The 25,265-nt window shown below is 35.0% G+C and overlaps 1 protein-coding gene across 5 annotated transcripts in view; it reads left to right on the top strand.

Annotated features, from left to right (window-relative positions):
- Nucleotides 1-25,265, top strand: part of CDH12 (cadherin 12) — a 1,003,710-nt gene that overhangs the window by 338,789 nt on the left and 639,656 nt on the right. For all 5 annotated transcript variants that reach the window (XM_032415438.1, XM_032415433.1, XM_032415430.1 and 2 more), the window contains exon 2: nt 18,257-18,340. The gene's annotated coding sequence lies outside the window, so the exon portion shown is untranslated. The remainder of the gene's footprint in view (nt 1-18,256; nt 18,341-25,265) is intronic.

Below are 25,265 nucleotides of genomic sequence, written 5' to 3'. Positions count from 1 at the left end.
GTACAGTATATACAGAATCAGATATATGATCCAGGGCCATGCTGGACGGCCATGCATGTCAGGATAGGAAGGAAGTATTTCATTAAATGGGCTGGGAAGCCATGAACAATGTTTGAGGAAAAGAGAATTATATATTGAGAAACCTGAAAAATATTATTTGCTAGTGCTAATAGGGCTTAAATTTTTAAACTGGTGAGAGAACTGAAGAGGTTAACAAGGTCAGTAATAAAGTGAAGAAGCTTGAGGACTGAGAGCCGCAGCTTAAGAAAGAGAACATTGAGGGCGCCTGGGTGGCTCAGATGGTTAAGCGTCTGCCTTCGGCTCAGGTCATGATCTCAGGGTCCTGGGATCGAGTCCCGCATCGGGTTCCCTGCTCAGTGCAGAGCCTGCTTCTCCCTCTCCCTCTGCCACTCCCTCTGCTTGTGCTCTTCTGTCTATCTCTCTGTCAAATAAATAAATAAAAATCTTTGAAAAAAAAAAAAAGAAAGAGAACATTGAATACAAATTATACTGCATGGGTAGAACATGCAAGGTTGGATGCCTGGGAAAATAAAATATGAGAAAGAAAGAAAAGGAAAAGGAAGAAAAGGAAATGGAAACGGAAATGGAAAGGAAAGGAAAAAGAAAGAGGAATGGAGGAAAGAAGGACAGAAGGACAGACTCTGACATTTGAGCCATAGATGACTAAGAAAGATTAAGAGAGATTGGTTTTCTTCATGGGTACACATGGAGTGAGTTTGTTTTAGGCCGTATTACATTTAAATGGTTGGTGATATATTTACGGAGAGATGTCAGACAGTCTGCTAAAAATGGAAGACAGAGAATCTGGAGCCTAGGGAGCATATATAGCTGTAGAATCTGCATAGAATAATATTTGAATATATGAAAGTAGATGAAATTCCCATGGAGAAGACTATGAAGAGAGAAAAATTTGATATAAAATCAGCACCACCACTTTGGATAATGAAAGCAGAAATTAAAAGAAGGCTGTCACTGAAGGAGTCCAGGGAAAGAACAAAGAAAAAGACAACCCAAGAAAGTATTTCCAAATCAAGAGAGAGATTAACAACATGAATTGCCACCAAGAGATCCAGATACCTAGTGCTAAATCCAGTTAGGGGGGATTTTCCCCAGAATTGCTGGAAATCTCATTGAGAGATCAGTTTCAGCAGACCCAAGATGGCAGAAGCTAGAGTTCCCGGGGGATATGGTGTACTAATGGGTTGCACAGATGCTCAAGAATATAGACCATTTTTTTAAAGAGGTTTTGCAGTGAAATAAATGGGGAGCAATTGGAAATAATGTGAGCAATGGAAGGATTAAGATCAGGCTAGAAGATGCCTGGGCATGTTTGTAGGCTGAGGATTAGGAACCAGCAGTGTGAAAAGAAACAAAATCATAACTGAAGGAGGTAGTGGGAAAAGATGGAATCAAGAAGGTTGCACAGGCTGGCTTAAGGAAGTAGAGGAGAGATTATTTTGGAGGGAAAAACAAAAGAAAATAATGAAATACTTCTAAGCTATTTGGAGTAAGTAGTGAAGTTATAGGATCTCCTGTAAGATGGTCTTGTAGTTTAGTGAATAGAAAACAGTTTCATTGCTGAATGTAACAAAGGTGTGCAGAAAATCTGAGTTTGGAGGACAGTGGAAATGAAATATAAAGAAAGCTGGCCAGCAATGAGGGATCACTGAAATTTGCAGGACTGCAAATAGCAAGTCATTTTCCCCAGCAAAGCTTAAATAGACCAGAGTCATAGTAACAACACACACAGTTGAGTAGTATTTAAAAAAAAAAAAGAAAAAAAGCATGGGCTTTTGAATCAGACAGATTTGGAAATGCTATTTGATGCTTTGACTTAATTTGCCATGGGTGTAACCTTGCTCAGTTTACATATTCATGCTGAGCTTCAGGTTCCTAATCTGTAACCTGCGGGATAATACTTCTTCCCATTTGTGTTGTTGTTTTCTTATCACTTCCGTCATATGCCTAACTATAGTGCTTATCTAATATTTAGTTAACTTCAAATGGTGACTGTGACTTTCCACCTCTCAAAAACAATGGCTCTCTCACTGTGAAAGCTTTCTTGTTTTAGGCAGTTGATAGCAGTAGTAATTTGAGAAATGTAATCCATTCCTGATGCGCTCAAGGATATACGCATTAATTATTATTAATTGTGACTCACAGACGATACTGGACTCTGAAGTATTAAGTTCTTGTAGCCAATTTGGTTGCGTCTTATGGACTTAGACATTGATGAATGCATCATAAAAATGAGCCTCAGATTTGGCAGGGAACACATTTTGGGAGGTCCCAAATTCCTTTTGCCGTGGGAGTCCGTAATCTATGACCTGCAGTTCAAATCTGGCTATCTCTTTTTGTAGAGAAAGTGTCACATATGCAATGTAGCTGCTCTGTTCAGTCCAGTACTGTCTGTGACTGCTTTGACACTGCAGGGGCTTAATGGAGCAGTGGCAACAGAGACCTACTGCAAATCCTAAAATATTTAATGTCTAGCTCTTTAGGAAAAAAAAAAGCTGGCTGACCCCATTCTAGGTAATAAACTAATATTGCTAGTAAAATAGTGCTGGGATGTCATAGGTCACCAAAGCCATAGCTAGCATTTGTATTTATTCATGAACAATCTCTGTCCTTTATCGTGTGGTAGATAATACATGGACTAGGTTCTTCATTCTTCAGGAAGTTGAATGAGGGTAAATACTACATTTCCTTTCTGTACTGTTTACTGAAGACCTGACCATAAATAGAGGCTCCAAAATTTTAATATTGTTCCTGTTTACTTTTTTACTTACCACATTCAAAGAATAAAATATTAAACATTATATATGCAAACTTCAGAACTGCTAAGGGACTAGCAAAAAAGATTAGTTTAAAAAAGCAATTAATATATATTACTAAGAAAAAATATCATTAAATATTAATATAATAAAATATTAATGTCTATCAATGATTCTACTTCCCCCATTCAGTTTCCCATTAAGTTGCAAACACAGATAAAGTTCAAAATTCTAATTGATAAAAGTGGAAACTTTTATCAATTAGATACTTCCTGTAGGGATTTTTCTTTTTAATGAGCTCTGTGTTACTAGAAGCATATTAGGGACATGAAACAAGCCACCCCTTTTCCTCCTCCCATCTCCTCCCAAGATAAAGAACTATTTGTTAAAAAGAATATGCTCTGGTAAGAAAGAGAAAGGATAAAGAAAGCATGCTTTATTGCCTGTCTTCAAATAATGCTACAGAGCAAAGGCATCTAAAAGGTAGATAGCAGAATTGCACAATAAATAATTAACGCAAACCAAGTGTGATATATTTATGTGTACCTATAATAAAATAAACGGATGGTCCTTTTAATTTAGTTCAAGTCTAGCTGCCAGATATTTCATTATATTATATGTCTTAGTCAAACATATCATTATCGACAAATGACTACATTGTCCTTCTAAAACATTGACCAAGATGTCCCTTTGCTAAATTTTAGCATCACTGGAGGGCTATGTTCTACTTCCCCTTGAGTTGACATCATTAATTAAAACCCTTACATATTGAGCTCCTACACACCTTTGTACATGGTGTCTTTTATCTCATGTTCCAGTAAATACAACTCCATATTTCTTTCTATGCTTTAAGCCAGTTTGGATTAGTGAGACCATATGACTGTGTTAACCATACAAGAATGCATGTAATGAAATGTACATTGGTTTTAATGGCCCCTCCATAATTGGTCTTAGAGTTAGTTGGTTCTAACTTATTTCATGGATTCCTTATAATGGAAGTCCTTATGCATAACGAGGACTTCTGAAGAGCAAAACCTGGTTCATTACAAAAAGCCACATGCTTATATATCCATACCTGTCCACGTATGGAAGTATGTCCCAATCTGTGTTGTGGAAACGTAAGTTTCCATCATATTAATGCAAATCAACTTAGATAAATATAAATAAATTACTATTTGTAATTTAGTGAATGATAAATATCATCATCTTTATTCACGTTGTATTTTTGCTTTTCTCTTGAGCTAGTTCTGGCTGGGACTGCAAAAGTTTCCTTCCTCATGCAGGAGCTTGCTAAAGTGCTCTTCTTTTTTTTTTTTTAAGATTTTTTTATTTATTTGACAGAGAGAGACACAGCGAGAGAAGGAACACAAGCAGGGGGAGTGGGAGAGGGAGAAGCAGGCTTTCCGCCGAGCAGAGAGCCTGATGCGGGGCTCAATCCCAGGACCCTGGGACCATGAACTGAGCCGAAGGCAGACGCTTAACGGCTGAGCCACCCAGGCGCCCCTCAAGTGCTCTTCTTTAATCTATAGACAGACTCCTATTTCTGCTCTCAAATCTCATAGCTAAAATGTAATTTAGTTTTCTTTTGTTTTAGCTCTTTTTCATCATAGAAGGTAAACTTTAACAAAGTATGATTTTTATATTCTTAAGTCGAAAAAGAAAAAAACTGCATGCCTATCATTGTATAAGCACAAATATACTACCTCTATATAATGAATTGTGTGTGCTTTTTCCAGGAGCTCTAATTTATACATACACACACACACACACACATATGTATAGCATTTAAACCTCACCACAACTCCATGAACTAGATAGTACATCCATTCTATTTGCAGTAAAACAGTGATTCCATGAAACATTAGACACTGTGCCTTGAGGCATTCTGTCATTCTGGCTCCAAAGTTAACAATTACCATAGATTGACAGAGTTAATTAAAAATGAATATGGATACAGAGAAGTCTAAAAATTGGAGATGAATGTTGGTAACATGAGAGAATCCCACTGTATGTCTTCAGTGTTCACGCTAGAGTAGAAATTGACATGATCTGGGGCGCCTGGGTGGCTCAGTCGTTAAGCGTCTGCCTTCGGCTCAGGTCATGATCCCAGTGTCCTGGGATGGAGCCCCGCATCGGGCTCCCTGCTCAGTGGGAAGCCTGATTCTCCCTCTCCCACTCCCCCTGCTTGTGTTTCCTCTCTCGCTGTGTCTCTATCTGTCGAATAAATAAATAAAATCTTAAAAAAAAAAAAAAAAAAAAGAAATTGACATGATCTGGAGGGAAAAAAAATGGTAATGAAGAGATAGATACTTAAAAGAAAACATAGATAGGTTCAGTGGAGCAGTGTAACACTTGGCCTTGGACAAGGGGGGCCCCGCCCTTAGCCCTGTGCCTCGTGGGGCCTCCCTCCAGGGCCTCCTCCAAGCCTGATAGTATGTCAAGACAGGACACAGCAGATCTTGCCCCACATATGTCCCTGTTGTGAATCTTTTGTCTCCCCCTGGCTGACATGGAATAGCTGGTACTGGCAAAGCCATCTTGGCAGAGTGTGTCCCTGGAGATTGGCACCGAGGAAGGTCACCCTATGCTAGGCAAGGTCTGGGCCTCATGGCAGGAAGTCCTCCAGGGTTGACTGAGCCTGCTCTCCCCAAAGGCTTCTGAAGACCATTGCTTGGTAATCACAACAGTATTTATTTTCTCTTGCTTCCAGTCAATGTGATGACTCATGTTACTTAGGGTTAGTCTTGTGCTGTATTGAACAAGGGACAGGCATTCCTTGTCCCAATGAGATTGCTCTCCTTGCTCTGCTATAGTCCTTGCCTATCCTCCCATCTCACGTGGCGGCCGGGTGAGGAGTCAGGGATGAGGTCAACACTATAAAATAAAAGATCACATTCTAGGAGTTCAAGGATTATGGATTACTAGTCCAAGAAAAGGCATGCTTGGAATATGTCTCCTTCTACATTATGCTATAAAATTCCAAGCACCAATTTAACATGTCCAGGAAAAAAAAAAAAAATCTTTAACATTTCTTCTACCTAATCTAGGAAAGAGTTGTATTCATTGTTTTCATTATCAAAGTACAGACACAAGTTTTGAAAGAGTCACTGAAAGTCAATATTCATGGACAATACAATGGGTAGTAATGATACAAACTTTATTAAGTACGTAGCATTAGGAAACTGCAGAGGCAAGAAATGGACTCCAAGGAACCATTGTGAGTGATAATACTATTGTGGTAGAACATGTGAAACTAGCCAGTAAATGGTGCATCTGAGTAAAGGATGCAGAGATGGTTCTTGTACCTGAAGACGAAGAAATAGTGCTTAGACACTGGGAATCACATGCACTGTTTTGGAAATAAACAAATACTGTGGGACCTCTTTTCTCTACCTTTATTCTCAATCGTTATCAATAAATCACTGTACCTCAGATGAGCCCATAGATTTTGCAGAACAGCTTTTAATCAAAGTGTTTGTATAGACAGAGGCCCATGAAATTACCTGCCTGGACCCTGTATACACCCTAGAGGTAACTGTAAAGAGCTGATGTAGGGAATGATCATGAAAGTTGAGGAAAGATGCTAGGAGGCATGGCAGGCCCAGCTGAGGTCGGAGGCCAAGAATTTGTAATGGTATTAATCTATAAAGTCGTGAGATATTCTCTGTCCCAGCACCCAAATGCTTGATTATTGAACCAGGAAAGAATCATCTTTGCTTAGTTTCTAGTAAAATGAAAGTAGAGAAACAAAGGACAAGGAGAGAGAGAGAGAGGGTAGAGACAAGGATCATTAACTTCTATATTGTGGTATCACAACTGGATGGGGGTAAGGGCTTAAGAAGAAAAACTAATGATCTAGTGTCCTTCACAATTTATAGCAGCAGATACACATATCTTATTTTGACGTGGCTTTGCTGGCCACTGCTTTTTGTAATGTTTCCGCAGGTTATTTTATTTTAAAACCATCCCCAAAGGGGGTTTATTCCCCAGATCTCATTGACCTCTGTCTACACTTTTGACTACATTGATTCCTTCCTTCTGAAACGCCTTTCATTTTTTTTCTTTTCTTGAAAAATCCTATTTATCTTCCAAGATCTACTTTAAATTTTTAAACATTTGTGGAAAACCTAATTCTTTTTGCTGTGTCTGTTAATTTCTGCATCTTTGTGTCTCTATAGAACCTCTTTTATATGACTTGGAATATTTTATTTCAAACATTTGCCAATTTATCAGTTTTATCTTCAATTTTGTACATTTTCTCAGGACAGAAATGACATCTAATTTATTTTCCTATTTGGTATCTACTCTATTCTCAACAGTTTGCTAAATGAATAATAGAATAAATACTGGAAATAAAGCATGGAAAACAAAACAAAGCAAAACAAACAATGAACCTACTCTGTCTGTTTTTCCTGTTCCCTCTCTCTGCTTTTTTCTTCTTGAGTAACAGAGAAAAACAAGAAGGGTGGTATTGTACTGTGCAGTTCAATAAGCTTTTAATATATGACTCTAAATATATGCACTTTCAAAGATGACATAACTTCCACGAACACATATGCACAAAACATAAGAGATATATTAACTTGAGATAAAAATTCAGATTACCATTTTGAATAAATGCATTTATACTGACATTAGGAAACTTAAGATTTTGAGAAGCATAAGTAATAAAACTAGAATCTCTAGATCTTTTCTTCTTTCTTAGATTTAAAAAAAAATAATAGAGAGAGAGAGTGCACGCTTGTGCGCATCTAGGGAGGAGCAGGAAGAGGGACAAGCAGACTCTGTGCTGAATGCAGAGCCCAATGTGGGGCTGGATCCCATGACCCTGAGATCATGACCTGAGCCAAAAGTTAGAGTTGGCCGCTTGACTGACTGAGCCACCCAGGTGCCCCTAGAGCTTTTTGTTCTTTTAATGAATTATCAAGAATGCCTATGTCCTGAAATTATAATGTTACTAATTTTTTTTTTCTAATGTTACTAATTTATTGTGAGATAAAAAAGGTACAAAAATTCTAGCTTTAACAAGTTTCATAATATGTAAGCTATAAAATATAGATTCAATATCAGTAATTTAATGGAGTTTAAATTTGTTAGTCCTGTGGTTAATTTTCTAGTTTTAAAGAGGAGCTTTAATTTTAATAATGTGATTTCCTTCCACATGTGGAAGGAAAATTTGCCTTAACAATTTTTTTCTGTAGTTTCCTGGTTGATAAAGTTAACTTCATTTTGGAAATATTTTAAACTCCCTATGAGTATAAGGATTTTTGGGTGAGTAAAATGTGACTTTGTTATCAGAGTGATAAATCTAAAGTATAGAATTTACATTCTGTAGATATGAAAACAAATTTTTAAGTCTGAGAAAGCAAAGCTTTAAATATAATACTATATAAATTAATGTTAAGTAAGGGAAATATTTAAGCATTATTTGCAATTATAAATGTTAATTCCAGTTTTCAAGCAATCTTAAATATTTCCAAAAATCTAAATACATTTTTTTTAATATTTAAAAAAATAGGGCGCCTGGGTGGCTCAGTCGGTTAAGCGTCTGCCTTCAGCTCAGGTCATGATCCCGGGGTCCTGGGATCGAGCCCCACATCGGGCTCCCTGCTTGGCGGGAAGTCTGCTTCTCCCTCTCCCACTCCCCCTGCTTGTGTTCCCTCTCTCGCTGTCTCTCTCTCTGTCAAATAAATAAATAAAATCTTTAAAAAAATAAAAAATTAAAAAAAAAAATAAAAAATATATTTATTTATTTGAGGGAGGGAAGGGACAGAGGGAGAGGGTGAGAATCTTAAGCAGACTACTGCTGAGCGCAGAGCCTGAGGCAGGGCTTGAGTCCAGGACCCTGAGCCCAAATCAAGAGTCAGAGGCTCAATCAACTGAGCCATCCAGGCACCCCTAAATACATTTTATTTTGAAAATATAAAATGTTTTAAAATTATTTTATATTTAGTGTCTTTATCTTTCATTCATTAGTCTGTTAGAATTAATACTCTTTTAAAGATGCACATTATTTTCTTTTGCTGATATGTAACCTCACTATAGGTATCTTAGAAAATTAAAAAAAAAAAGATACACATAATTCAGTGATGGAAGCAACATATTTTTTGTACATAAAGAATTATTCTCATCTTCTTTTATCTAGTATTTTTTTGTCCATTTTTTTAATACCTCTCTGATGATTCATTCCATTTCTGTATTTATATCTTGTTTTCCCTTTTTTTTTGTAGTTGATATAATGAATATACCATGTTTCAATTTTGTTAACATTACCTTATGTATTTGTAATTATAGATGCAGAGTTTTCTGATTGCCACTACCAAGAATTAGAGTATAGGAATTAACTTCTTAATAAAAATGAAAAATAAAATACTTATTTTTTATAATTTATTCACTATTCCTAGACCTATTTGATGTAATAAAACCATTATGTCGTTCTTCAGAAAAAGCAAATGGCAGGGCGCCTGGTTGGCTCAGTCAGTTAAGTATCTGCCTTTGGCTCAGGTCATTGTTCTGGGGTCATGGAATGGAACCCCATATTGGGCTCCCTGCTCAGCAGGGAGTCTGCTTCTCCTCCCATTCCCTGCTCCTCTCTCCAATATATTCTCTCTCTCTCAAATAAATAAAATCTTTTTTTTAAAAAAAAGCAAATGGCATTCATTTTGTATATCTGTATTTAGAATCATTCATACTTATTTCCTTAAGTTTATTTTGTTTTTTTTTTTTTTTTTTCTCTTTTTGTACAATTGTTTATGCCTAAGAGTCAGAATCTGGGGTTAACTGATACTCACTTGTTCATGTTTTCAGGATAGTGACAGATTATTTGTCAGTGACCTGAACCAATTTATATTTGTGCCAATACTATAGGAATGTTCAAATAGTTCCCCATCTTCTCAACACTGGTAATATTTATATGTTTTTTTGTTTTTGTTTTTGTTTTTTTTTTTTTTTTTGCCAGCTTAGTTGTAAATTGTATCTTACTATGTCCTTACTGTGTTTTGATCTCTTTACTAGTAAGTTTGGGTATCATTAAATAGATTTTTAAAGTCACATTTATATTACTATTTTTTTCTTAAATAAGTTTATGAGTTTCAGCTAATTTTATAATAGAGTGTATTTTTCTAGTTGTATTTGAGAGTTACTTTATATAATTGGGGTAATGATTATTTGTCTTATCTATGACAAATATTGTTTCTTAACCTGTGCCATGTCTTTTTATTTTATTATATCTCTTGGTGAACAAATAATTTTAACTGTTAAAGAACTTTATTAGCCTGTGTTTGTATGGGCAGAATGTTTTAGTATATTTCTAATAATTTCCTGTCCCAAGTTAATAAATACATTTTGTTTTGTCCAAAATTTTATACTTTGATCTTTCACATTTAAGTGCTTATTCTACTAAGATTGATTTCTAATCAGTGAGGTAGGGATATGGTATTTTTTTAATTAGCATTTTTTTAAAAAAATTGCTCACTACTTCTTATTGAAAAGTCTGTGGTTCCCTACTAGTTTTTCAAATCTGTTCTGCTATATATCAGGTTTTCACACATGTGCATGTGTATATGTCTATGTTCTCATCTCTTTCATTCATCAATTTTTCTTTACCATAATTCATATAACTGTTATAACTAATATTAAGCCTTAGTCTTAAATAGGACAAAGCCCTGTGCTTTTTAATTCTATATTAATGTCTTAAGTATCCTCACCCTTTATTCTTTTATGTCATTTAGTATCACTTTTATTTATGAAAAACCTTGTTTCTTTTGCCTGGGATTATTTGAATTGGTAGATTCTTGGAACTGATTCAATAAGCAAGAGATGTCTCTACATGTATTTAGTTCTTATTTAATAGTTATCAATCAAGGATGCCAATTACATCAATAAAGATTTTAAAAGACAAATTGAGGCATATTAAAAATTTTAAGAGTTTATTGGAGCAAAAATTGCTTCAAATTTGGCAGCGCCAAACCAGAAGTCTTTAGGAGCAATCTGTCAACAAGAGCAAAGGGAGAGACTTTTACAGAGAAAGTGCAGAAGAAAAGAAAAGACATTATGTGATTGGCAGTAGCTTAAGCCTCATTGGCTGTTGGTGATTGGTTGTCCTTTGGCTTCAATTTCTTAACCTTGAGGCATTCATAGGCTTCATTTTTGGTTTGCTCACGTAGGCCACCATGGTATTAGAGCCACATCAGTCTAATGACCTCCTTGTTTAATTAATTTAACAAAGGTGTTACACCTTTTTTGTTAAATTTATTTCTAGCCATTTAATGAATACTTACAAGATAAATGATTTTTAAATTGCACTTTTTAATTCTTGTTGCAGGTCTATTGCAATGCAGTTATCTAAACATTGTTCAGAAAGCTTCCTAAAATCTTTTATTAATTGTAAATTTTCAATGGATGATTTGATGGATGAAACTTTGAGCTTTTAGAGTAAAATACAGTCTCATCTCCAAATACTTTTGGGGTTCCTGTTTTATGGGCCTATCTCTGCTGTTTCTTGTTCTTATCTTTTTATCTTATTGAACTATGTAGGATATCCACTATGTTTTGTGATTATAGACCAGAGCCCATTATATTTGTTGTAATTCAACCTTCAAGATTTCTTTGTCGTGTAAGTTGTGAGTTCTTTTCTGCAGGGGTTTATTGTCATCTGGAGGGTGTTATACACCCCAATCCACTTTAAATTCAAATTTTGATGTAAAGATTGATTTTGAATCAAATAATGTAAATGAATTCTTCAAACTCAAATGAGAGCCTGCCGTCAGTCACACATCCTCAGAGCAGAATTTTTTTTTTTTTTTTTTTATCTCCAGAACAAATATAAAGCATCTTTATTTCCTAGTTTAGTGAAGCCATTTTTTTCCCCAAAGGTTTAGCCTTCCTGTACTCCATTTTCTGCAGTTTTCTCTAATTTGTCTCTAACTCTGCCACTTCAGAGCCTTCATTCACAGAACACTTGGGCTGCCAGCTTCTTAAAGGCTTAATTAATCTCTTGTCTACCCTACTCACTTACCTCCCCATACTTGTCCTCCAGCTTTGCTCCTCACTTAAAACACTTCTTTTACTTTCTTTCAGATTCATCCATTCATTTAAAAATGTGTTTGTTTCTGTGTGTATTATCGTTTTGTTTTGTTTTTTTTTTTACTAACATGTTCGTATATTACAGTAAAATTTCTATTCCTCCATTTTATGGGAAATCATTAATGTTATTTTAAATGTTATGATACTATCAGTTACCTTAATTCAGACAGACCTATTTTTATCCTATTCTGTTCTTTTAATGATTTATCTTTTTTAATTTGGCCTATTAGTCTCTTTAAATGTATTGAGTGAAAATACTCTTGTCATTTGAAAACATCTCTTCATTTATTTCTTTAACACATTGTTTTTCTTTATATGTTCTTATTATTACTGATTCTTTCTCAGAACTTTTCATGTATTTTGAATACAGAGATTTCAAATCAAGCCAAATATATATTTCAAAAGTCAATATGTTCTTTGAAACGTGGGTGATACTTCAGTGGTACATGATCTGAAGTTAGAATGCTGGTGACTATGATATCCATCATCATATTCATTATTCCATGGGTGTGGGGAAACATCAAGGTCCTGGAGAATGCCTATAGGAGAAAACCTGTCTTTTTCTTTCTTTCTTTCTTTTTTTTTTGCATCAGTAACCAACCTTACACATCTGGTTTTCTATTTAATTGGGCCTCCTTCCTCAGTAATAACTGTATCAGGAGAGAACCTGGCCACCAGCAGATGTCCCATTGGTTTGGCTGTGGTTTATTGGTGGACCTCATAGTGTTTTGAAAGTTCTGGAAACAAAGCCTTTAAAGAATTTCTAAGTGCAGTGCTCCACAGATGCACCTCAGTTCTTCAATCTTTTAATTTGTTAGATATTAGTGGGATTTTATCAGAGTATTCTACCTGTTTTTTATCATAACATTTTTTGGGAAGATAATTATTACAAGTATCTTAGGCTTATTTGTAAAATAGACACATCTCATATTTTGGCAGAGATTTGTCTCTATCCCTTTCATTACTATCCAGCATGATATAAGTTTTACCTCTTTTTAAATTGTTTTTTTTCATTTTGGTAGGGGCATTGGAAATAAGACATATGTCTATGCCCAAGTTCCAATTTTTGCAGTGAGTCCTGTTACCCAACATTTGGTAACTACTTGTCCTCAGCTGATATTAGTTCTAGGTTTTCTTACCTTAGCTGAAATGGCCTCATGAACTGTGCTCTTATAGACCCCTGGGTCTTTTTGAAGCGCATGTCCTACCTGTTTTTTTTTTCACACTTGCCTCAGCTTATGTTTTCCTGGTGTCATTTATTTTCATTGCTGTATATCTTGATCACTACCCTGCAGTGAAGTAGGCTAGCGACTGATAAGGGGATTTATCTTTATGCCAGAAGCAGGTAGAAGAACACATCTCCTCATTACCAGTAAAATGGGTATATGGTCTTATTGCTTTGTCACCTAAGAGCGTTTACTAAGTACATTTCTCCTGCCTCTAGTGTTCTCCTTTTTTCTTAAAATGCATGGTACTGCCCTACTGTGTTTTCAAATATTTATGTACTCATAACTCATCTTAGTAACACTGATCTGTTTTTGTGATTGTTCCTCTTGACTAAGTTAGATATATTATTCTTAATCGTGATGATGATATAATAAAGAAAACTTTACTTGCCTTATCTAACATCATACAAACCTTATAAGTTCAATATTTCTTTGACTACTGAAATTCTTATGTTATCTACACTCTAAACTTAGTCTCAAATTGCAAATACCTTCCACAGTTGCTAACATAGCTTCCTTTTGTTTGTGAAGTTCAATTTTGAATACATTAATTTTAATTAAAAGTTGTCCTTATTTTGCTTTGTGCTCTTAACACTTTTGTTTAAAGAAGGTTTTTATTCCTATTTCATAAAAATATGTTCCATATTTTCTTTTATATTTTTAAGCTTTTATTTCCCTACACACCTGAAAGTTATTTTTGTGTATGATCTGATAAAAGAAACAATTTTTCTTTCTTCCTTTAACTCTGAAAACTTTAAATATATTATATATCTTTTCCAAAATGTTCTATTATTTCCAGTTCTTCAGAAACAAATTTTCCATTTCATCGCTTCAGCTGGTGTTCATTCATGTGTTTTGCTTTCTTTTACTATTTTTTTCCCTACTATGGGAGTCTCATGCCTTAGATTATGAAAGAATACCTTAAAGACATTTTTGTGTTTGCTCAGCTGAGACTCTGATGGTTTCACCAGTGCCATAATAATTTGGGTTGGAGTCCCCATTCCATACATGTGTCTGGACCTCACATACACACAAAGTCCATGCTTACCATCTGCTTTCTCAATGATGACCTCTCTCTGTCATTCCTGGTTAGCAACTAGTATTGGTGCAGCTACACAGAGCTGATGTGCAGAAGTTTTTCTAATTCCCATTCCATAGATGGGGCAACCCTTTTTAATACCTATTGCATACAAGTGTCTCATTCCTAGTTCCTTTAGTTCATATGGCCTGAGGTCTGGATACCCTTAACAGGGCTGGGAATTTAAACCTCACTGAAGCCATTCATGCTTTTATTCGTCTTGGATAATTTCCCGACTCATCATCCTCTTACTTTATTGCCAGTTCCTTTCTTCTGTCAAGTTTCCTTAAAAATTGACTAGGCATAAGATATTTGTACCAGTAGTAATAATTTATGAATGCAGTGTACATTAGAATTTATAAAGTGTTCCCTTTAAAATTTGCCTAAAGGTTTACTTAATTAGGATTTTTCTAAAGATTGTTGGAGTCATAATTCTGAAACTTCAGTCCTGTAACTTTATTCACTGAAGCACAATATAGTTGTAGGTTATCAATGGTCCTAGTCTACAAGGAAGAGAAAGAATCAATTTAAGTTACATTATTAAATAATATCTATCTATATCTCTAAGCAAGTTAAAATTATGTCTGTCCTGGGATGCCTGGGTGGCTCAGTCGGTTAACCATCTGCCTTCAGCTCAGGTCATGATCCCAGGGTCCTGGGATTGAGTCGTGCATCGGGCTCCTTGCTCAGGAGGGAGCCTGCTTCTCCCCGTGCCTGCCATTCCCCCTGCTTGTGCGTGCGCTCTCTCTGTCTCCCTGATAAATAAATAAATAAAATCTAAATAAAGAAATAAATAATTAATTAAATTATGTCTGTCCTATATTGTCTTAAACAATATTTTAAAATTCTTTCATTGTGTTTGATTATATTTCTAGTACTATCAGGGCTATACACACTGTCTTATGTGAAATAGACTCATGAAGAAATTGTTTTATTCTAGTAATGTTTTCTCCTCTATGGAAGGAGATAGGAAGGTGGTCTGTGGTAGGCTGAAAAATAACCTCACAAAATATAACCATGTCCTAATTCAGGAAACCTATAAATTTCACCTTATATGGAAATAAAAGGTCTTTGTGGATGTGATTAAGTTAAGGATATTGAGATCCGGAGGTTATCCTGGATTACTTAGGTGGGCCCAAATAACAATCCCATACAGATCTTCCTGGGCAACATTTTAATGAACCCATTACAATTTGAAAATATCTTAAGTCAAAAATTCATTTAATACCCTAACCTACAAAACATCATAGCTTAGCCTAGCCTATCTTAAACACACTCAGAACCTTCCATTAGCCTACAGTTGGGCTAAATCCTCTAACACCAAGCCTATTTTTAATAAAGTGTTGAATCTCTCATGTAACTACTGAATACTGTGCTGAAAGCGAACAATACAATGGCTGTGTGGTGCAGAATGATGGCCAGTATATCATCTGTTCACCCTCGTGACTGGATGCCTGACCGGGACCTGCATTTGCAGCCATTGCCCAGCATCATGAGACGATCCTACACATCTTGCTAGTCCAAGAAAATACCAAAATTCGGAATTCAAAATACGGTTTCCACTGAATGTGTATCACTTTCACACCATCATAAAGTAAAAAAATCATAAGTTGAACTGTCCTAAGTCACAGACCATCTATAAATAGCCTACTTAAAAACAAACAAATGAAAAAACAGTGAGCTTTTTGGGAGCATCTGGCTGGCTCCGTTGGGAGAGCATGCAACTCTTGATCTTGGTCTTATGAGTTCGAGCCCCACTTTGGGTGTAGAGATTATTTAAATAAATAAATATATTTAAAAAAAAATATGAAACATGGGCATGGTAATAGGATGTACTAGCAGAAGAAAATATATTAGTTCTTATTAAATAATATACATTTCCACATACTCTTTTTATTGTTTTAGTGTATGACACTTGACTAAAAGATCAGAGAGCTATGGCTGTGTGCACATGGTGTTAAAGGCTATTTTTTTTTTAAGTATGATGAACTTCAGTAAGAGTAAGTGACAATAAATGTTCATATAGTGTCTTAAAATTTCTTCAGGGTGCCTGGGTGGCTCAGTCTTTTAAGTGTCTGCCTTCGGCTCAGGTCACGATCCTGGAGTCCCAGGATTGAGTCCCACGTTGGTCTCCCTGCTCAGTGGAGAATCTGTTTCTCCCTCTGCCCTTCCCCCTTCTCAGGTTCTCTCTCTCTCTCTCTCCCCCAAATAAGTAAATAAAATCTTAAAAAAAAAAAAAAAAAAAAAAAAAAAAAAAGGCCTAGAATCAGACACCAGACATGTATTTTCTAACTTGTGTGAGCATCTTTTTTCGAGTCATTCCTGGTATATTACCCAGATAGGAACATTTCCAACAGAAACATAAGACGCATTTTCAATACTATACTCTGTTAACCTAAGACACTATTTATTTGAAAAATATTATGTGATTAGGGTCAGAGATATCAGTATAATATAATGTTTTCCTTAAGAGAAACTTTTATGAATATATGTGTATACGTACCAATATTAATACATATATTTCCCAGTTCAGCCCACAGAAAAGGCTTAGAAACAATGGCCGTCCCATAGCAACAAGCATACTCAGTGTCCAGATACTGGTTTCTAAATCATTCACCAGTACAAGGGACTAGGATCCCTGGAAATATTGCTGAGTCTAGGGCTGAGGCAAGAAATATATAAGATTAGCATGAATTTGCTCCGAGTGCGAGCATATAAGGAACTGCTCAATCAACAAATTTATATGGTATGTCAAAAGGTCACAAAAGCAAGTGAAAGAGTTCACAAAGGCCCACATTGGAACAATTTGAGCACCAAAATAAATGGTGCAGTATTGGATTATAACACAAAGTACAAAATAAATATCCATGAATTCACACTGATGTACACAAATTTCTAATGAATTAATGAATGATTGAATACACAAACAAGCAAACCAACTGGGAGAACAGAAAAATCTTTCTTGCAGAAGAATTCCGAATAAACCTTGCAGATATTTTCCCCTCAAGGAGGTGGAACTTAATTCCCTGCCCCTGAGTGTGGTCTGTGTTTGTCGACTTGCTTCCAGAAGCACACTATGGAAAGGAAGAACAGAAGTCAAGCTGGTGTCATGCATCCTCAATGTGAAGTTATGAGAATGACACAACCTATATGGTCTTCCTCCCAAACCCAGTCTAATGAGAATAATTAGACATCCATCCCCCTGGTCTAGTCATGAGAAACAAAATCAGGCAAATTCCAATTGAGAGACATTCTGTAAATGTCTGATCATTACTCTTCAAAACACTCAAGGTCATCAAAAACAAGGAAAATCTGAGAGACTATCACTTTCCAGAGAAGGCTGAGGAGACATAAAGGCTAAAATCAATATGATATCCAGAACAGAAAAAGGACATTGGGAGAAAAACTCATGAAATCAGAATGTATCAATATTCGATCATTTGAGTCCATATACCACAATGTATCAAAAGTTATGACAAATCATTGTAATATAAAATGCTAACAGCAGAAGAAATTGGATGTGGGGTTTATGAGAACTCTGAAAAATCTTTGCAGCTTTTATTTTTTTAAGATTTTATTTATTCATTTGAGACAGAGAGATAGAGAGAGAGAGCATAGCAGGGGAGAGGCAGAGGGAGAGGGAGAAGCAGACTTCCTGCTGAGCGAGGAGCCCGACGTGGGACTCGACCCCAGGACCATGGGCTCATGACCTGAGCCAAAGGCTGATGCTTAACCATCTGAGCCACCCAGGCCCCCCGATCTTTGCAGCTTTTTTTTTTTTTTTTTAAGATTTTATTTATTTATTTGACAGAGAGAGACACAGCGAGAGAGGGAACACAAGCAGGGGGAGTGGGAGAGGGAGAAGCAGGCTTCCTGCGGAGCAGGGAGCCCGATGCGGGGCTCGATCCCAGGACCCTGGGATCATGACCTGAGCCGAAGGCAGACGCTTAACGACTGAGCCACCCAGGCGCCCCATCTTTGCAGCTTTTAAGTAAATGTGAAATACTCTAAAATAAATATATATTATAAAATTTTTTTTGACATTACAACTTTATGTATGTTTGTTTTTCCAGCTCTGTTTGACTCTATTTGGGAATACAGTCCATTTGGAACTCAATAGATTGTTGGAGTTTTAAAGGATGCCAGCCTTGTCAAAGGTAGGTGACATTTAACTATCATTAACACATATCTTTCAACCTCTTAATAAATAATTCAAAATTCAAACTCTTTTAAAAACTTTACTTTTAAAAAAATTATTTATGAGAAATAAAAATATTCAAATGTTTATATACTTACAGGCAGTTGGCATAAACATGATGCGACCATAAAACTTAAGTAATCATTTCTTTTAGCAAGAATTCTGTTTAAGCTTCTTCACTGAATTTTTCTCACACTGTTTCAATTTACATTCAGATTTGAGAAAACCTAGTGGCTATGTGCCTCCTTAAGAACAGAAATTTATTTTCTCCTTTTATATTTTTATGACACATTGCCTACTCCCTCATAATTAGTGGATATTCCTTTTGTTCAACTGAATATGTCTCATTTCAAAGACAAACTTCAGGTGAAGCTCTGACACAGGAAACAAAGAGACACTGTCTCAAATTTTCTTGTCTTTATTAATATAATTCGGCAGGGTCTAGCTCAGTTGTTTCTTGGGCAGGTAGTTGTAGGCTGCTTTTCCATCGCTGATGGCAGGAATCTGAACTCTGAGATTTAGACCCTTATAGTTAACTTCTGGAGACAATAATTAAAGCACCACCTTGCACTCCCTGCTTGGTAATTGTAGCATCTGTTCTTAGGCTCTAGTCAAAACAAGCTTCATATTCTCAGTTCTCAATCAGTGATCAGTTAAGATTAACCATTGATATAATAGCTCAGAAAGAAAAAGTTAAAGAGATGAGGCAAATGTAATTAAACTAAAGTGGCTTTATGGATCTTGCTGTGATATTTATTCAACTCTCTGCATACTCATATTTAATAAATGAGAAACTAAACCATTTCTTTTTGTTTTTAGCTTTTCTTTGATGAGATACATTTACTCAAAAAATATGACAATTTAATCTAGTTTTATAACATAATCAATTAATTTCAAGTATCAGATTTGAGTAAAATCCATACAGATTTTAGATATAATTTTTCACGATTAAAAGTTTGAAATGAAATTAACCATTTGATATCAAATACTAATTCTTTTGTCATCCATTTTATCTTTCAATTTGTTATCATCAATATGCAGAATTTCCATATGGAAAAATTTTACTTTTACCTTGTAAAATCTTCACATTTTTGTAGAAAATTTGGATACTTTTAATAAAAAATTTCTGATCTCGGATAATTTTGGATTAGGGGTTTCATTCCAGATCTTATACTCAGATTAATACGTGAGAGAGCTTCATACTTCAGAATTAATTCCTGTAACCAGCAACTTGTCCTTTTTACAAAACCATGATTTCAGCAACCTAAATATTATCTACGATACAAGTATGAGTAATCAAAAATTAATACTACACCATACTAATTATTAATGCACGATTTTACATCTTTTCCTTTAAAGCTTAATGAAGCATTAAAACATCCAAAGATCCAAATAAAAAGGAAGCACACTCTTCTCAAATGTCCTTTGGTTCTCTCTGTGCTATAATCAAAGTTAAAAGGACTATATAGAAATTTGATCATCATTTTATATAAGAATAGTTTAAACATAGTAACTTGAGAAAGGATAAACTTAAAGTAGTGAGAATGTTCACTTTTTTCAATGAGGAAATAATTCAAATGAATGCAGAAGACATTTGTAGAGAATTGCTTGAAATTGTTCTCCTTTTAATGTAAGGGTTTTCATAAACTTCAAGTAAGAAAAAAGACCTGAAAGCAATCTCTATGGTATGATATCCAGGAGAGTGGATGAAGAGAGTGATATCCAAGAATATTGAAGGTACAGGTTTCAAGCCAAACTTAGTATTAAAATATTTGTCTTTCATTAATTCAATTTTGAATAGAGTAATGCCCTTGGGGCCGGTTTAAAAATCCTATCATCTTCTTTCATAAATTCTTTTTTGGACATTCAAAGAAAGAGCAATCAATTTCTCCTCCAAAATTTCACAAAATTTAGTGTTTGTCCTGTTATTTGTCACTTACATTCATGATTGCCTAACAAGTAATTAGAACAACTTATTATAAATCATCTGAAAATGAAAAACAAGATGAAAGAAATCATTCTTTTTTTCCTACAGTCAGACAGCACTCTTTGATTATTTATAGAATTCTTTTATGTTCCAATATGAAAAATGATATGGTTGCAGAGAAGTTGGGATAGGATTTCTTCTGTATGTTATGGTGGAAAGGGGAGGGAAAATATAGAAACAATGTATTTGAACTGGACTTTAAAGATAAGTGACTACAAATATGTAAAGGAAAGGGGATAGATGTATATAAGGCATGAAGGTATGTAATAATTCATGTGTGGTGAATTTTAAGCCATTTGGACAGTTAGGAAATTCAGTGAATATCAGGTATGAGGACAGTTGGTAGATAAATCTAGAAGAGTGGGTCCAGTAGATGAAGAACCTTGAATGAAATTTGAAAACATACCTGGGCTGTGGGATTTATGTTTTAGAACATATGGAGCTATGTTTGTTGTTGCTATTTATTTTTTAATGTAGAGAAATAAACCGATCAGGGTGTGTGTATGTGCATGTGTGTGTGTATGTGTGTGTTTAAGAAAATAATTGCTGGCAATATATTGGGGGATTATATATATATGTATATTTGCCCAATCTTTAGGAAGTACCAGTTTCATCTTATTTGTGTCTAGATCCTATAATTTCTTAGCCAATTACTTGTATGTAATCACTACGCAAAAGGCATTTGTTTATTTAGAGATATATTTAGTTTAAGGTTTTAACTAAATCACATTCTTCAGGATTCCTTTAATACTTCATTTCATGAGGCCAAAGAAGCAAAGTGTGGTCACAAAAGGAAGGTTTTGGAAATGAATACAGAGACTGACACAGAGGTAAACAAATATAAGATCTGTCTTAAAAAAAAAAAAGTTTTTAGGGCATTGGTATGAATATCAGGTCCTGACACTCAGGGAACCATGCCTCTCAGCACTGATGAGGTGAAAAGGAAACTGATGGAAACACAAAGGGAGCAACAGATCTGCTCAGCCAGGGGTGGATTTGAGCATTTCTGGTTTTAGTACTCACAATATCCTGCTGAGTTGACAATAGGGTTCAAAAAATGAATTGCAGAGCCATCTGTTTAAAAAAAGAAAAGTAGTTTGTAAGGTATTACTACAAATCATTTTGTAAATTATGTTAGTGAGATTTTCCCCTGATGGGTTATTGTTTGCGCTGCAATTAGCACATTTGAAAAAAAAAAAAGATAAATGCTGGGATATTTCTAATTTTAGGTAACTGTCAAAGGATAGTCATTTGAGACATGCCTGTTAGGATTTCACAATGGACTTGTCATTGGGAATTATGAGTCATCATCTGCACAAAATAATAAGCAGAGAAAAGAAAGGAAAATACAGAGGGAGCTGACTATTTCTTCTTAGACTCTGCTAGACTTCTTATACAGAAGAAAGAATTGTTCCAATTACTCGATCGCTGCAGGTTCCCAGGATTATTAAAACAAGTTTATTATAAGCGATAACAGTAGAAGAAAAAATCTAAAAGAGGTACTTAGATCTTCCATGAATTTTCCTTTATGTAGTTTTTTTTATTTCTTTGTCAGTATTTCATTCAAAGAACCATAGGCCACAGATGCTCTTAAAATCTTGCACACAAGAGACTGAAGGGACACTTAATATGTGTCTTTATTGCATGGCACATTTCTTAGTTAATTTTAAAGGTCATCTTCCTTCTGGGAACCTAAAGATGGTGTTCTTAAAGAAAGAAGAAAGATAAATAAATGGAAAGTTGTTTTTTTGTTTTTTTGTTTTTTTTCCTAGCTTTAAAGTAATCCTGTTTATATGTCGTACTGCATTGATGTTATGTGACAGGTCATAATCCAGGTCATTGTGCTATCATTCAGGTTCGCTTAACATTTCTTTAGGATGTAAGCAAGTAAAACTGTACGTAGTCTTTGTTCTAATAAAAAAAAAAAAAAATCCTGCAGGAGAGATGAAGAGAGTGCTTCGTTCTGGTCTATGGGACGACAATCCATAATTTACTTTGCAGATGTCTGTAACTGAGGCAACAGCCAGAACAACCACACAGTGGTAGCTGCTCCGGGGAAGGGATACCAAGAGGCTCATAAATCATAGTAAGGATTAAAAGCAATGAGCATTCATCTTCTTAACCTCATAAAGGCAATATTGGAAATCCAAGGATGAGAACATACAGAGCATGGAATCTTTGTGCAGGGATAAATGGTGTCAGAGTTTTTAAGGCTTCTCTCAATTAGCACTGCCCTGCAGTTGATTTTAAAAAGCCTCTTTCCATGTCAAAATAAGTGATAAGATATATTTCTAGGGCATATGAGAAATGGAGTCACCTTATATAGAAATGTTAATCATTTTCTTAGATTGAAACATGTTTCTTCTTGGACGGCAGATGGAAAGTAACCTTAAAATACCTAATCTGAAAAAATATCTATCTAATCTAATCCAATCTGAAAAGACTTCATTATTTAGCTAAACATTTTTAAATAGTGAAATGTCATGAGAAAATTCTAACTTCACAATAGTCAAATGAAGGAGATACAGACAGCTGGGTCTCTCCTGTAACATTTAGTAAACAAATGGCCTGTTACTAATTGTTTATATTTGAGAAATTACTCTAATCAAAGGTCTTTGGATGCAGATGAGTGAATCGTACACAGTGAGAAGTTTCATTTTTTTTGTTGAGGATAAACACTTCAATAAAATTTTAAAGCTTTTGAAAAATACCAATTTGTTAATTTTTTCAGCATTGTCTAAATCAGTTCATGATATAGCTGAACTTGGCCACTTTATGAAAGCACAAGGAAAGAGCACAGAATAACAAAATCACTTATTCAAGGATAATTATGAGCTTATTAAGGAGACACAAATAGATTATTCCAGTTTCTGATTCCCTGGTTTAATATCAAATATCCCTTGGCAATGATTTTTTTTAATGTAGCCGATACTTAATTATCTATTTCAGTTAAGGGGAGCTATGGTGTGACTAATTCAGAGTGGCGGATAATTAAAAATATATATTTATGTTTGGCATTGAAACATATTTTGTGTTTATATTTGAACATGATTTCATCTGACATTTTAGAAAGTCTCAACTGCCCTTCTTTGAAAACAATCAGAGTAACATAGCAGACATTTTAATTTGGGCTGCTTCTGCACTGAGTGTACCATATTCTACACCCCGTGCTTGGGACAAATAACCTTTCTTCGCATTTGGCAGGCACTATGACACTACTCCAATTTAGTTCAAATATCTTCTTAGCTACCAATTTTCCTTCCTCTGGAATGGTGATTCAGTACCATATGCTTTGATACAAGCTTGTATGATGATTTTTGAGTCAAACAGCTTTGTTGTATCCTGTACCATTGCTTGGTTGTTCCTTTATCTGTTTTGTAACAACACTGCCCCGTCTATTTCATTAACAGTTCAAGAGAAGGAGGGTACAGAACTTTGGGACTCGGTGAGGCTTCTCTCCCACATAAACTAACACTGATACAAAATGTATGGTGGATACTTATTGTATATTGTTGGACTAAAAATAGACCAAATCATTTTTGACTTCATAATACTACCTGCTATTTAACCACAAAATCGTGGGTCCCAGAATCTGCTAAAAAAAAAAAAAAAAAGGCTATCAGAAAGCAAATATTTGCCCCTATGTCTACATATCTGGATTATTTTCTTAAATAATTATTAAATGGGGAAAATAGATTGGAGAGAAATGATAGTATATGTTAAATAGATCTCAGTAGCATTTTAAAATGTTTTTTTTTATTATGTTATGTTAATCACCATACATCATTAGTTTTAATGTAGTGTTCCATGATTCATTGTTTGCGTATAACACCCAGTGCTCCATTCAGTACATGCCCTCTTTAATACCCATCACCAGGCTAATCCATCCCCCCACCCCCTCCTCTCTAGAACCCATAGTTTGTTTCTCAGAGTCCATAGTCTCTCATGGTTTGCCTCCCCCTCCGATTTCCTACCCTTCATTTTTCCCTTCATGCTATCTTCTTCTTCTTCTTCTTCTTTTTTTTAACATATAATGTATTATTTATTTCAGAGGTACAGGTCATTTTATATTTCTAAGGCCTCAGTAAAATGGGTGACATAAGACAAAAACTAATTCACTTTAAAAATTAGTAACCATGTTGGTGCTTACATTCTAGTAAAGAGAAGGAAAAAAACAAGCAATTAAATTATATAATTTTTAGTTTATATTAAAATTATAGATAAATCTGTTTATAAAATTCATAAATGTTATGTAGAAAATAAGCCAGGATGAGGGATAGGATGTTTCTGTGTTGTAGAGGAAAGGAGACATATATTTTGCCAATTTTAAACACATATTTAGAGAAGGTCTTCCCAATAAAATAACATTTGAAAAGACTTGAACTCCTTCAAGTCTTTTCACAGAGCAAGTCATGAAGTTACACACACACAGGTAGATGATGTACATATGTCAGAAATAGTTGTTCATCTTAAGACATTTCACTAAATGATTGATGAAGTAATTAGTAGAACAACGCAAGAACTAACTTCAGAAATACAAGGGAAACAAAGTTTAGGAAAACAATCACTAAGGATATATTGAAAATTATGGAAAAAAAAAAGCCCACAGAAACTGAGTATAAATCTTTTAAACTTTTGCAATGGAAATTAGCTGGCTTGAAATGGAAAGGACCCATGGATTGCTGGCCTCAAAGAAATACAGAAGAAGGAGAGTATTCCACTCTCTCCAAATCCCAGGACAAAACAAAGAAAGGCAGAATCTATTTATTGAAAACGACAGGCCAGACACTGTTCTAAGCATTTACAAATGGTATATAGAAATACTAACTCACATAATCCTTATAACAGTCCTCTGGGATGACACTATTCTTTGATTTATTTTATCCTATATTATAGA

Source organism: Phoca vitulina, unplaced genomic scaffold (genome assembly GCF_004348235.1).
Source record: "Phoca vitulina isolate PV1807 unplaced genomic scaffold, GSC_HSeal_1.0 scaffold17, whole genome shotgun sequence".
In the NCBI taxonomy this organism is placed as follows: Eukaryota; Metazoa; Chordata; class Mammalia; order Carnivora; family Phocidae; genus Phoca; species Phoca vitulina.
This window is presented reverse-complemented; position numbering and strand designations above follow the sequence as displayed.